Source organism: Cryptotermes secundus, unplaced genomic scaffold (genome assembly GCF_002891405.2).
Source record: "Cryptotermes secundus unplaced genomic scaffold, Csec_1.0 scaffold194, whole genome shotgun sequence".
In the NCBI taxonomy this organism is placed as follows: domain Eukaryota; kingdom Metazoa; phylum Arthropoda; class Insecta; order Blattodea; family Kalotermitidae; genus Cryptotermes; species Cryptotermes secundus.
The window spans coordinates 1,080,406-1,092,082 of NW_019738957.1; the positions used below are offsets into that span (position 1 = coordinate 1,080,406).

General features: G+C 40.7%; 1 long non-coding RNA gene across 1 annotated transcript in view; it reads left to right on the forward strand.

The window, feature by feature from the left end:
* Positions 1-11,260, forward strand: part of LOC117282855 — a 78,464-nt gene extending 67,204 nt beyond the window's left edge. Inside the window, exon 3 of the long non-coding RNA XR_004513768.1 lies at positions 10,212-11,260. This is a non-coding gene — a long non-coding RNA (uncharacterized LOC117282855). The remainder of the gene's footprint in view (positions 1-10,211) is intronic.
* The last annotated feature ends 417 nt before the right edge of the window (positions 11,261-11,677 follow it).

Consider the following 11,677-nt stretch of genomic DNA (forward strand, 5'->3'; position numbering starts at 1 on the left):
ACTATGGCCTTACTGCTAACAAGTTCAGTGGCCAGTCCATCACGGCATAAATTCGGAGGCAGTTTCTTGCATGCAGAGAAATTCTATAGACAAACGAGCTTGGTCTGTGTTTTGAGATATAGGCATGAAATACGTATATGTAATTTAGAATTTAGAGTGATTGAATTTTATTCGGAGATAAAGGGCCAGTCTTAAAGCTGATCATTCACGTCCGTCAAGTTCTGAGATTAAGGATGTGCGTAGCCTTGCCTCCATGAATATTTCATGTCCTTCCTTCCGTGACATGCTGATAAGCACTGAAATAACCTTGCTGCAGTCCTAGTTAAACGCATGGTCTTATTCAATAATGGACTCCATAGAATTTGCACGTGGAGTAAATCTTTCACCTGTTTGTTCCTTTACCATATTTCTTACAAACTGATTATCGTATCGAAGCATTAATTAACTAACTAATTAACAATAATTGTAACTTGGTATTATTTAATATTAGTTAGAAATATCGACCATGAATTGAATAAATAATTATCACCGAGACAGATAATCTTCTTGTAAAATGAATATACAGTCACTGCTTAAAGTCGGAATATTGGAATCAGACCGGATGTCCGTTGTTAAGCAACAGTTCGGTAATCGCGTTCCCGCTGCAACGGATGTGCTGGTCAGAGCGTTGCCACGGATTGGCATACGTTTCTGCGGCAACGAATATTAACAAAGACATTCCCGTGACACGGGGAGAATAACAATTAACTGTTCGAGGTGGTGCTCTCTCGTCGGTTCGTCAAAAGTTCTAAATGGGAGTTCATTCGTAAATCAAAAGAACATCGTCAGACAGGAGAGGTAATTCGTCACAAGGCAGTTCAATGTGTGAGCAGTGATTCGTTGTTCGTCATTCGTCACAGAGAAGACAGTCGTAGTCCAGTAATGAATGGAGCGAGTCTTAGAGAGTCATTGATTGTGAGCTGTTATAATTGATTGTAATTGTAAAGAAGTGCCAATAAATCCAATCACCTTATCCAGAGCCCATTTTTATTAGACACGACAACCCCGAATACGTGACATTATTATATTAAAAAATTCGCCATTTTACCCTGTTCTGAGCCAGTTTAATTCATTCCGTATGACGAGCTATGTTTATAAATTCAGTTTAAAAGCCGTCCCCTCATCTGTGCTCACCATGCGCCCTCTCCTCTTGAAGTTTTCAGACAAAAATGTTGCATAGGCCTTCACTTATAGTTTTTCCCGTTCGTGTTCCGTATCGCGCCTATCTGATTTTCGCTGATTCTGTTACCATATAAAGATATGCCCAGCAGATGAATAGTAGAGGCACACGAAATGTGAATTCTGAAGTAAGGGGCACTGGCAAGTAATACTGCTAACATTGAACTGGACTACATTTTCAGCTAGTTTTTAACATGAAATTTTCGGAAGGGGTCCTAGCCAGGGTCGCCTAATCAGTTAAGTTCAACTCAGTGATTCATTTCGATGGGCCGCTGGATCCTTTCTGATCCACTGACACTTCTCGATTCACTCTAAGGATCCGTTCTCATCTGCACTTGACATTCCAACATCTCTCTCGCCCGATATTTTTTTCTGTCTGGTGAACTGGTTTTCATATCTCCCGCAGAAGATACCAGTTTATCATAGTGTTAAATAGATTCCGGGGAAAGGTCCGCCAATATAGTAACTTTCCAACAGATATTCATAGCCAAGCCGATTGGTCTGTTACGATGGAAGTGGAGGCCAAATCAGAGTTTCTGGAATAACGAAAGAGAGTGACAGAATTTAGAATTGTTGCCAGGTTCACAGTTAAATTGGAGATCTGAGGTTTCAATCCTCCGGTGCTTAAATTAGCAGTGTCAAGGTGTATCTGTGTGTCATTGGAATAAAGGTTAAGGCATGCTTAAAATAATACGTGGTAGAGTTATTAATTTCGCGGAATGTGATTTTATCGCATCATATTACAAGGTATTTACATACCCTTACGCAGATCCACAACGGCCCTCAAAATAGTTGCCGTTGGCCGCTATGCAAGTCTGCCAACGTTGATATAGCTGCCGAAAACATTGCTGAAACTATTGGCCGTAAATTTCCGTACGACGCTTTGCGGCCATTCCACGAAGTTATTGACTGTGGTAGTATGTCCCATACTGAGGTGAGTACTGAGCTTCGCCCGCCTTTACAGTTGTTTATTTTGTCTATGGGACGGCTCGGTCTTGGAGCCTGGAAAGCGGTGTTTTCTATGCCGTCTATGCTGAGATGTTTTAAGCAGGATAAGTTGGGACTTTCAATGATCTAAATGATTAGATGACCGCTGCGGTTCAGTCATTGCGAGTTGTTACAGTTAGAATCTGATAGCTGTGGCCTGGGGACATTTCGGGAACTTCAGAGGAAGAGGAACGCTCGCTGTTGGAAGCCGCTACCAAGCAGCGTAGTGAAGACCGTGACTGAGAACGCTAGCCTATGCGCGATAGTGATTTATAAAGTGTAGTCATGAGTTATTTAAGGGTTCAGTAAATCCGATTACCAATCTAAACTCCGTCTATCACGTGACAAAATTATGTTCCTAAGTTGGGTTTCGTCTGTATTCCCTTAATATGAAAGAATAGGTTTCATAGCCGTATAAGGAAAGAAAGTAAAATTGGAGTGTTGTATATTTTAATCTTTACGTTTTTAGGGGAAAAACCTATTGTAATCTGCATATTGAATTTCTTGGTTATTCTTATATATTGATATTCGACTTTCTCAAATTATTTTGTGAAATGCAATAAGTATTATAAATGATTGTATATAGGAATAAGTAAGAAAACAGCAACGGCATAAATTTTACACTAATTTTGATTAGTTTCATTCTGGTCCGTCACACTAGCACTATCATAAGAGGTTAAGCAGTTCCGTCCAGTGTGACTAGTAAAGATTTTTCTGATTTCAATCCTCTTTCCCTTACATGTTTCGGTCTTTACAGACCATCCTCAGAGGGACATCAATACAATCGGAAGCCGCTATTACAATATGTTTTTGAAGGTTAAAATACATATAATTTCTTTATTTATTATTTATTATAAATAAGACACGAAGCAACTTGATTTACAATTTCCAACAAAAATCTTAACAAACTAATGGGAAAAAAAATATTTTAACATATTAAGACATGCGCTGTAGTTGTTAAAAACTTCAGATTTTATATCCGTTGTATTTCATCATCTTTACTCAGACTCGTTCCTCTAGAGACCGGGAGAAGATGAGGATATCATCCAGGTAAGCGAAACAGAAGTAGAGTCCCCTCAGAATGTCGTCCATGAAGCGCTGGAAGGTCTGTGCGGCGTTGCGCAGTCCGAAGGACATGAAGGGGAACTCGAATAGGCCGAATGCAGTGGTGATGGCCGTCTTCTGTATATCACCGGGACGGACGGAAATTTGCTTGTAGGCTTTCACCAGGTCGATCTTGGAGAAGACACTCTACATTTGGATCTATGAAACAGATATAACAGTTAATGCATGCATAGACCCGAGTGTGTTGGCAGAGAAAGGGTGGTAGTATATTGTCAGAGACAATGTTTTGATATAAGAGGGAATCATGAATGTTGAGAGGGATGGGAAGTAGTCTGCCACTAACGAAAAATTTTATTGTCTATTCACATTTCCCAATTTCTTAGGATAATAATATCCAGTGATGCTGATGGGGTAGATATTTACCTCAGTGGCTAGAAACAAATAATTATTTTATGATGCTTTTCAATAACAGAGTTTATGCAGCATAGAATGTGTGTAGTATTCTGATAGAGGCTGTCGAGGCGTATTTCAGAGTTCCCTTAGAACAGTCACTTAAAGGGAATGAAGAAAAGAAAGAGGAACCTCAGGCGGGACACCGGATAACCTAGCCATATTCTCAATTCTGGAATTCTTTTTAAATTTTAGACACTATCAGAAGACCAGTGCATGCTGCATCGAACTGCGAGCAGATGGAAATGAACTGGATCGGATGTGAAAAGAGGCGGATTTGGCACAAACTACGATTCCATTTCAGAATTGCTTGGAGGGATTGAGAAAGTACTAAAATCGGTATCTGGACCGAGATTCGAAACATGACTCTCCTGAATACGAAATGGGGGTGCTGTCCAGATGAACACGACGGGGATTTCCTGAAAGCAGAGCTATATAGTCACCACTATGCCAATTTACTCGGTGATGTAAATGATTTTATTCTGGAAATATTTTGAAAAGCGGCCACCTGAATGACGGAGTAGGAAGGGAGACATGGACCAGTATCTTGGAGAAAAAGAACTTGAAAATTGTATCTGAATCAAATTGGTTCACGATACTTCCTAGTTGTGGACTTGATACTATAAAAGGAGCCTCCGGATTTTATTGCCAGAATTTTATGTTCAAGTACGTGGAGTCTGAAGCGCCACTCTTCCACAGACCACTATGTCGTCTAGGCATGCAGTGAGCGTAGTGAACACTCATCTTCCATTGCTTAAATTCGCTCTGGGCCAACAGTGTCTGGAAAAGTGATGGCATGACAGGAAGGAAAACAGTTGTCTGCATACAAGAGAAGCTGGAATGTGCCTACAATTGAATCAATATCAGCAGTCCCCTGTCTTAATATCCATACCACTAATTCTGTCTGAGGCACGCGGTAGTGTAGTTGGTTGAAGCACTGTGCTACAAGCCGGAAGGTCACGGGTCAGAGTCTCGATGAGCCGGATTTCTTCAATTGACCTAATCCTTCCAACCGCACTCTGGCCCTGGGGTCGACTCAGCCTCTAACAGAAATGAGTACCAGGAATCTTCCTGGGGGTAAAGGGAGGCCGGTGCCTAAGACTGTGAACGTTACCGCCATTTGAGAGCCGATTATCTATAGAAAATGTGGACCCTCAACGTCTCACAACCCTATGGGCTTCCACGGCCTGTTACAGGGATAGCTTTACTAATTCTGTCCATGGTTCTACCGTCTTTTTGTTGGACCTTGGCCGCCTTTTCAATTTCTTAATCCTATAGACAGTCTGTAGGACTCCTTGGAGGGAGGATCAGAATAAACCCACACAGACATCCATGCTTCAAGAGGGATTTGAACCCACGAATCCGGCGTTCGAGCGAGCGAAGACAGTTCATGACTTAGACCGGGCGGTCACTCTGATCGGCCATAATATTATTCAGAATATGCAGTATCTGAGGTAGACTATAAACCAAATGAGTGACCTATTTAGAAAGGAACCGACAAACTAACTATTTAAGTAGTTTCTGAACAAGTGAAGAAGACATTCCAACAACCGACAGTAGGTATTCTGTTGTAACAGATGTCGAACTTTCTTCACAGTCATCACCTAATCCATTCCTTGGATTCTGTTCCGAGCAACTTCAATTGATTTATGAAATTTATAAATTTATTCTCCTAAGTTTTAGATCCTAATAAGGTCAGTATTTTACGTTATGTACTGACCAATCTACTCTGAGACTTTTTAAGTCAATTATTAGAGTTCGCTCTGAGATCCATGGAAGGCTGTGCTTGTATTTGACCACTGACAAACTAGGAGACTTCGTAATAACTTTTAGGTTTAACATAACTGTCGCCAAAGCTTGCCAGTGAAAGCAATTCCAAGTTCGTTTCTTCCATTTCCGATTCTCACATTCTAACTCTTATCTACACTCGTCTCCTTTTCGGTCTTCCAGCTTAACTTTTTTTGAGGCTTCTCCTACAAAAATTCTCTTCTCCCCCACATATCCAGACCATCATGCCACCTCTTCTTCACTATCTTCAGAATATTAGTCAGCCTGTGAACCACAATGACGACGATTTATGTAAATAATACAGGTAACTACGCCTTTGGGTTTATAGGTCCTTTTCACACATTGATTTTACTGACGTTAATGTGAGCTGGTATTCGGATTGACGGTGAAAATATTTCATTTGATACTAGCCTACATACCAATATATATTATTTGAGATTAGAATAATTTCTTCTTGATTGTTATTTTTGCTTGTTAGTTTCTCTTTAGGCCTATGTAATAATCGAAATTACTCTCTCACCCTCACTTCGTTCAACTTATAGCGAAATATTTTCCTCTTTTCTTTGCTTTGAGATGTTTCTTTATAATTCATGTCCTTTCCTCAAAATATGACACCGCATTTCTTGACTCTTAATAACCCAGCAAATTATCGAACCAAAATTAAATGTTTCCTTCAGCCTTTATTGTAACCTATTGCAGGACTGCTTTACCTTCTGGAAGATTTCGTGATGTCGGTCACAACAGGCGCTGGGATCTTGCTTTTGAATCCTACTCAGGGCACGGATATTTGGTATGTGAATGCGTTTATTCTGTGTTTATGTTGTCCTGTGTGTAGGTAGCGGCCTTGCGACGGGCTGATCACTCGTCCAAGGAGACCTACCGTCGAATAAGAGGCGTGGGCCTTGAATGGGCTGGAAGAACCATTGAAAAAAAAATAATAAAAGGCTCTGGTGATAGGCCTCATATATGAAAATTACAATCGGATGAACATTATTTCATCTACAAGTGCTTACCGTATTAGCCGAAATATAAAGTGAGTTCTTTCAGATGCTTCCATATTTTCGGGTCCTTAAGAAGACGTAGAACAGAATGATTGTGAGGGGTTCTAATTTCTGAATATATTTGTGAATGTACTTAGAATTACATACAAGATGTCGAATTTTCGAATTTATTATTTCTTTATGGTATAGCTTTCACTTCTTTTTGCTTGCAACCCTCAGATACTCGTATTTTTAATTTTGTATTTTTTCCTCCTGATTTTGTCATGAAATAATAGGCCTTTCTATGATTTATTTTCAGTTGTTTACCTTCCACCAAGCAACAATACTTACTTACTTACTTACTTATGGAGCTGAGCCCTTCTTGAGGAGAAGCCAAATCTGCAGCTACTCAAGAATTCCTCGGCATTATATGGAACCCGTAGGTTCATTACAGTGTTCACAAGAGCCATCCACTTGTCTCTATTCTGAGCCAGATCAATCCAATCCATATGATCCCATCCTACATCTCTAAGATCTATTTTAATATTGTCCACCCACCTATGCCTTGGTTTTCTCAGTTGTCTCTTTCCTTCTGGCTTTCCCACCAATATCCTACTTGCATTCCTCTCATGCAACAATACTAAGATTTAAAATTAGATCCTTTTAAAATTCGTCAGTGCACTACATATTTCGGCCTACTCACCCGTCATCAAATGCTTTGAAATTCGAGGGAACTGCTGTGTTTTCCGCGTTACTGTGGTTGGTGTTTTCGTATTTACAGCGTTTTTTAAATGAAACCAGTGCACTTCCTCCTTCTATGCCACATATTTTGTCTTTTTTCGGTGTGCCTGTTGTCTATCAAGTGTGCAGTATGGATGTTACGTTGACTTCATTTTAAAATACTGTAAATACAAGAACACCGATCGCAATAGCGCGGAAGACACAAAAGCTCTCTCTGGATTTGAACTCACCTCATGATGGATGAGCTGGCGGAAACAGGTAGTGCAGTGACTAATTTTAAAATAATTTAGTTTTAATACCTCGATATTATTGCATGGTGGACGGTAAACAACTGAAAACAAATTCTAATATCTACTGCAACAGAAAGCTAAGATAAAACATTAGGTCTTTTAACATTCGGGGTCGTCTCGTGTTCGGGATAACATGGCTTATGCGGCTAAATTCACACGTCGAGGCAACAATCGCATAATAAAATACTTGTCTCATTCTGTTACTGGTATTTTTCTCTTGGCCATGTCGGAAAGTGAAGATATGCTGGACACAGCCCACACATTTCTGTTGCACGAAAAGTGAGAATGAAACTTTTGGTGTCTGGAGCACTAACACGTGCCTCTCCAAGTTTCCGCATGACTGGCTTTATCGCTGATAACATTCCAATGTGCAGTCAGGCTTTGAACAAAGGGATTGCTGGAGTCTCGGCTTCATGTTCGGCCGTGTGGCTTCGGTAGCGAAAACTTACCATGTCACGAAACAAACCTATCTGAAAAATGTGTATTTCATTGGGCGTTGTGTTTCAGAACAAGTGGGTTGTAAGAGAGACATGGAAGATCAGTTCCGAATTTAACATTATATTTTATTAGCGATAAATATTAAATTATCAACTAATATAGCTGATATAAATTACTCATCAAGCCACGAAGATATGTGGGGGAGTGGTGTCAGAGGTCAAGATATTCTCTGCATTAGATATAGATATCTATATAAGGCGCCGGTGCCTTATATCCAAAGGAATATTTCCCAACATTGATTAGACAGGATCCTGGACGTGTACCAGAGTCGGTCGGGGTGTACTGAAGTTCCATTCTCACCGATTTTATAAGAGAATTCAGGTCTTTCTGTCCCTAGTCATATGAATCCACCCGGAGTCATTATCAGTATTACTGCACTAATGTAGCAACACTTGTTGCACAAAGATTTATAATAATATTTTAGTTTCAAAACCGAACCAATTTACACCCCTAGCCACATCACGGCCCAGTCATAGTTGCAGGCGCATTCCAGTGCCATACTAACAGAGTTCTTTTTGTGAAAAACACTTCTAAAATCCTGAAATATTATGCTTGCATGTAGGATTCTTATTATTATTATTGTTATTGTTATTATTATTATTATTAAAGGTAAAACTATCCCTGCAAGAAGTCGTGGAGCACATAGGTGTGTGAGACGTCGAGGCTCCCACATTTTCTAGACAGTTGGCTCAGAAATTGGCTTTGAGGTTATCAGCCTTACGCGCTGGCCACCCTTTACTAACCCCCGCCCCGTAAGATTCCTGGTGCTCATTTCTTTTAGAGGCTGAATCAACTCGAGAGCCATAGTGCGGCTGGAAGGATGAAGTCAATTGAAAAATCCATTAGCTCATCGGGAATAGAACCCGAAGTTTGTAGCATTGTGCGTTAACCAACTAAGCTACCGCTTGCCCCCAATGACAACTATTTTTTTTCCTTGGCACTACAGCCCCAGTGGGCCTAGGCCTACCTCCATGAACTTCTCCGTTCACTTCGGTTTTTCTTGATCTTACACATTCGGTAGGACTCCTTGGGCGGGTGATCAGCTCGTTGCAAGGCCTCTACCTGTACACAAACACAGAAAAACGCACACACACGAACTAAACATCCATGCCCTGAGTGGGATTCGAACCCACGATATCGGTTTCCAAGCGAGCGAAGACAGTACATGCCTTAGACCGCTCGGCTACCGTGACCGGCAACGACTGCTATTACTATGACTAAATATGCTAGTATTACCAATGCCATTGCGAATGATGTTAACATAAAACCGAAGGAATAATAAGCTTTGGAGAATTGGCACTTTAGTAGGAATTGCTTCAAAGAATCCAGGCACATTACTGCCATTTTGACAGACATACATAATTGAATACTGCTGACATTCTCTTAGAAATTTGTGGTGGTTAAATCTACACGGGCCGGTCACGGTAGCCGAGCGGTCTAAGGCATGTACTGTCTTCGCTCGCTCGGAAGCCGGGATCGTGGGTTCAAATCCCACTCAGGGCATGGATGTTTGTGTGTGTTTTTCTGTGTTTGTCTACAGGTAGAGGTCTTGCGACGAGCTGATCACCCGCCCAAGGAGTCCTACCATATGTGTAAGATCTAGAAAAACCGAAGTGAACGGAGAAGTTCATGGAGGTAGGCCTAGGCCACTGGGGCTGTAGTGCCAAGGAAAAAAAAAATCTACACGTAACAAATATTGATTTATCGCAAATTAAACTTGCCTAATCTAGTATAAGCCTATTACATTCCAAGCAGATTGGTGTAGGGGCAAAGACCTTGATTTGTATTCCTAAGGTACCCAATTAGAATCTGGCTGGCGGCCGTGGAGATCCGTTGCGCTGACCGCATGACACACTCTATCCGCAAAAGTAGGTACTAAATTCGCCGACAAGCGGCGGTTGCTCGGTCGGTATACTCGTAGTTAGCTTGCGGGCTACAGGCCACGGAGTTGTCACTAGTTACTCGGAATAACTTTACACGACATACTCCCTAAGTGTTTCTCCAGCCAAGCGCTGATACGGTATCTTGAAATACGACACTAAAATCTCCTTCAGAGTTCTACCTGTTCGTGTAATTTGACGCTTGTTGATCTCCGTCATTTCAAACAGTGTCATTAAATAATGTAAGAACATGAATGAAATGCTGAGGATATATTTTATGATTATAATCAGTTAACTGTTTCGATTTGTTGCAGGAAAGATTCAAGGAACGGTAACCGGAAACACTAGTTTGCTTAAATCTGGCACTGAGAGTGAGTTCATTCAAAATCGACGGAACCTCAAAATCCTTTCATGATTTTGTGATTGATCCGCCACTGTTGCGGTGCGCTGTCGGTTTTCAAGGTTCGTAGGGTCAAACAAGAGTTAACTGCTTTGTCATAACAAGAGGAGACTGGCTGCTGCTTAGAATTTCACATCACGATCTCTATCCGCCACTGAAATAACTCATATAACTGTACAGAGAATTCCATCACACCGGCTGTCATTCAATTATATTAGAGTCAAACGATTGATCGATAAGCTAATTGATAACAAGACTAAGGGATCACGGTATAGAGGGTGTGAGAGAGAAGGAAAGAAAGAATAAAGGAAAAGAAAACAAAACGTTGTTGGAAGAATTAATAGCTCACTTTCCTTTAATATGATCCTGATACACAGACCCATAGCCAGACAGACACCCAGACAGCAAGATGATCTCATAATCCTCTATTTCTAAAAAAAGGGGGGGGGGGGGACAGACACACAGAAGTTAATCTCGTAAGCCTCATTTTACTTTTGGAGAATAAGTAAAGTAGGATTAGAATGGGTTGAGAACAGGTGAGGAAATAACGAAAAGGAGAAAAAGAAAGTACACACAGACGAAACGAGGAAGAAAGAAAATCGAAGACAAGAGGTAGAAGGAATCTGGAAATAAAAAGAAAATTACTAAGAGACGGAGAAGTAAATAGTAAGTGAAATTGTTATTGATTAATTCAGCACCACGCCATGAAGACGTACTGGGTGAATGGAGGTATAGGTCCACAATTATTGACCGCGTATCTAGATGGAGGCTAGTGATCAGCCCGAGAGAGAAAAATCTCTTGACACTACCGGGAATTGAACCACCGCCGTCCAACCGTAGCCCGTCTCGATATAGAATGAAAAGGACAGAAATAAACAAGACATGAAAAATGAAAATAAAGCAGGAACGAAAGAAAGGAGTGAAACCACAAAGGAATAGAAGAGAGAGACGAGATAGAAACAGATGAAGAAGACAAGTATGAGAGAGAGAACGCCATTCCACTCCTCTTGTGAAGACGAAATGGGTTATCGAGTTCCTTTAGCTCTTCTGAAATATAATTTATGTTGAGGAAATATTTGATTGTGAAGTGAATTTGATACTTACCATGAAATAGAGATCAAAGAAAATAATTATATAGATTGTTTCGTTGTGAAAATAGTAATATTTGCAGCAAAATTATAGGCTGGGAACTGGTTCTGAAGAAGTGCTACATTCGCCCTGGTAGAATGTGGTTAACCACAGAACAGATCGCGAGAAATAACGTCAAGCTGCTGAACACGTGTTATGGTGCGGTCACTGAAACAATTAGGCACGAATGGAGGGCTTCTTGGCCTGCGTGGCAATTTGACAGTCAACTGGACCTGAAGAATGGATTCTGAC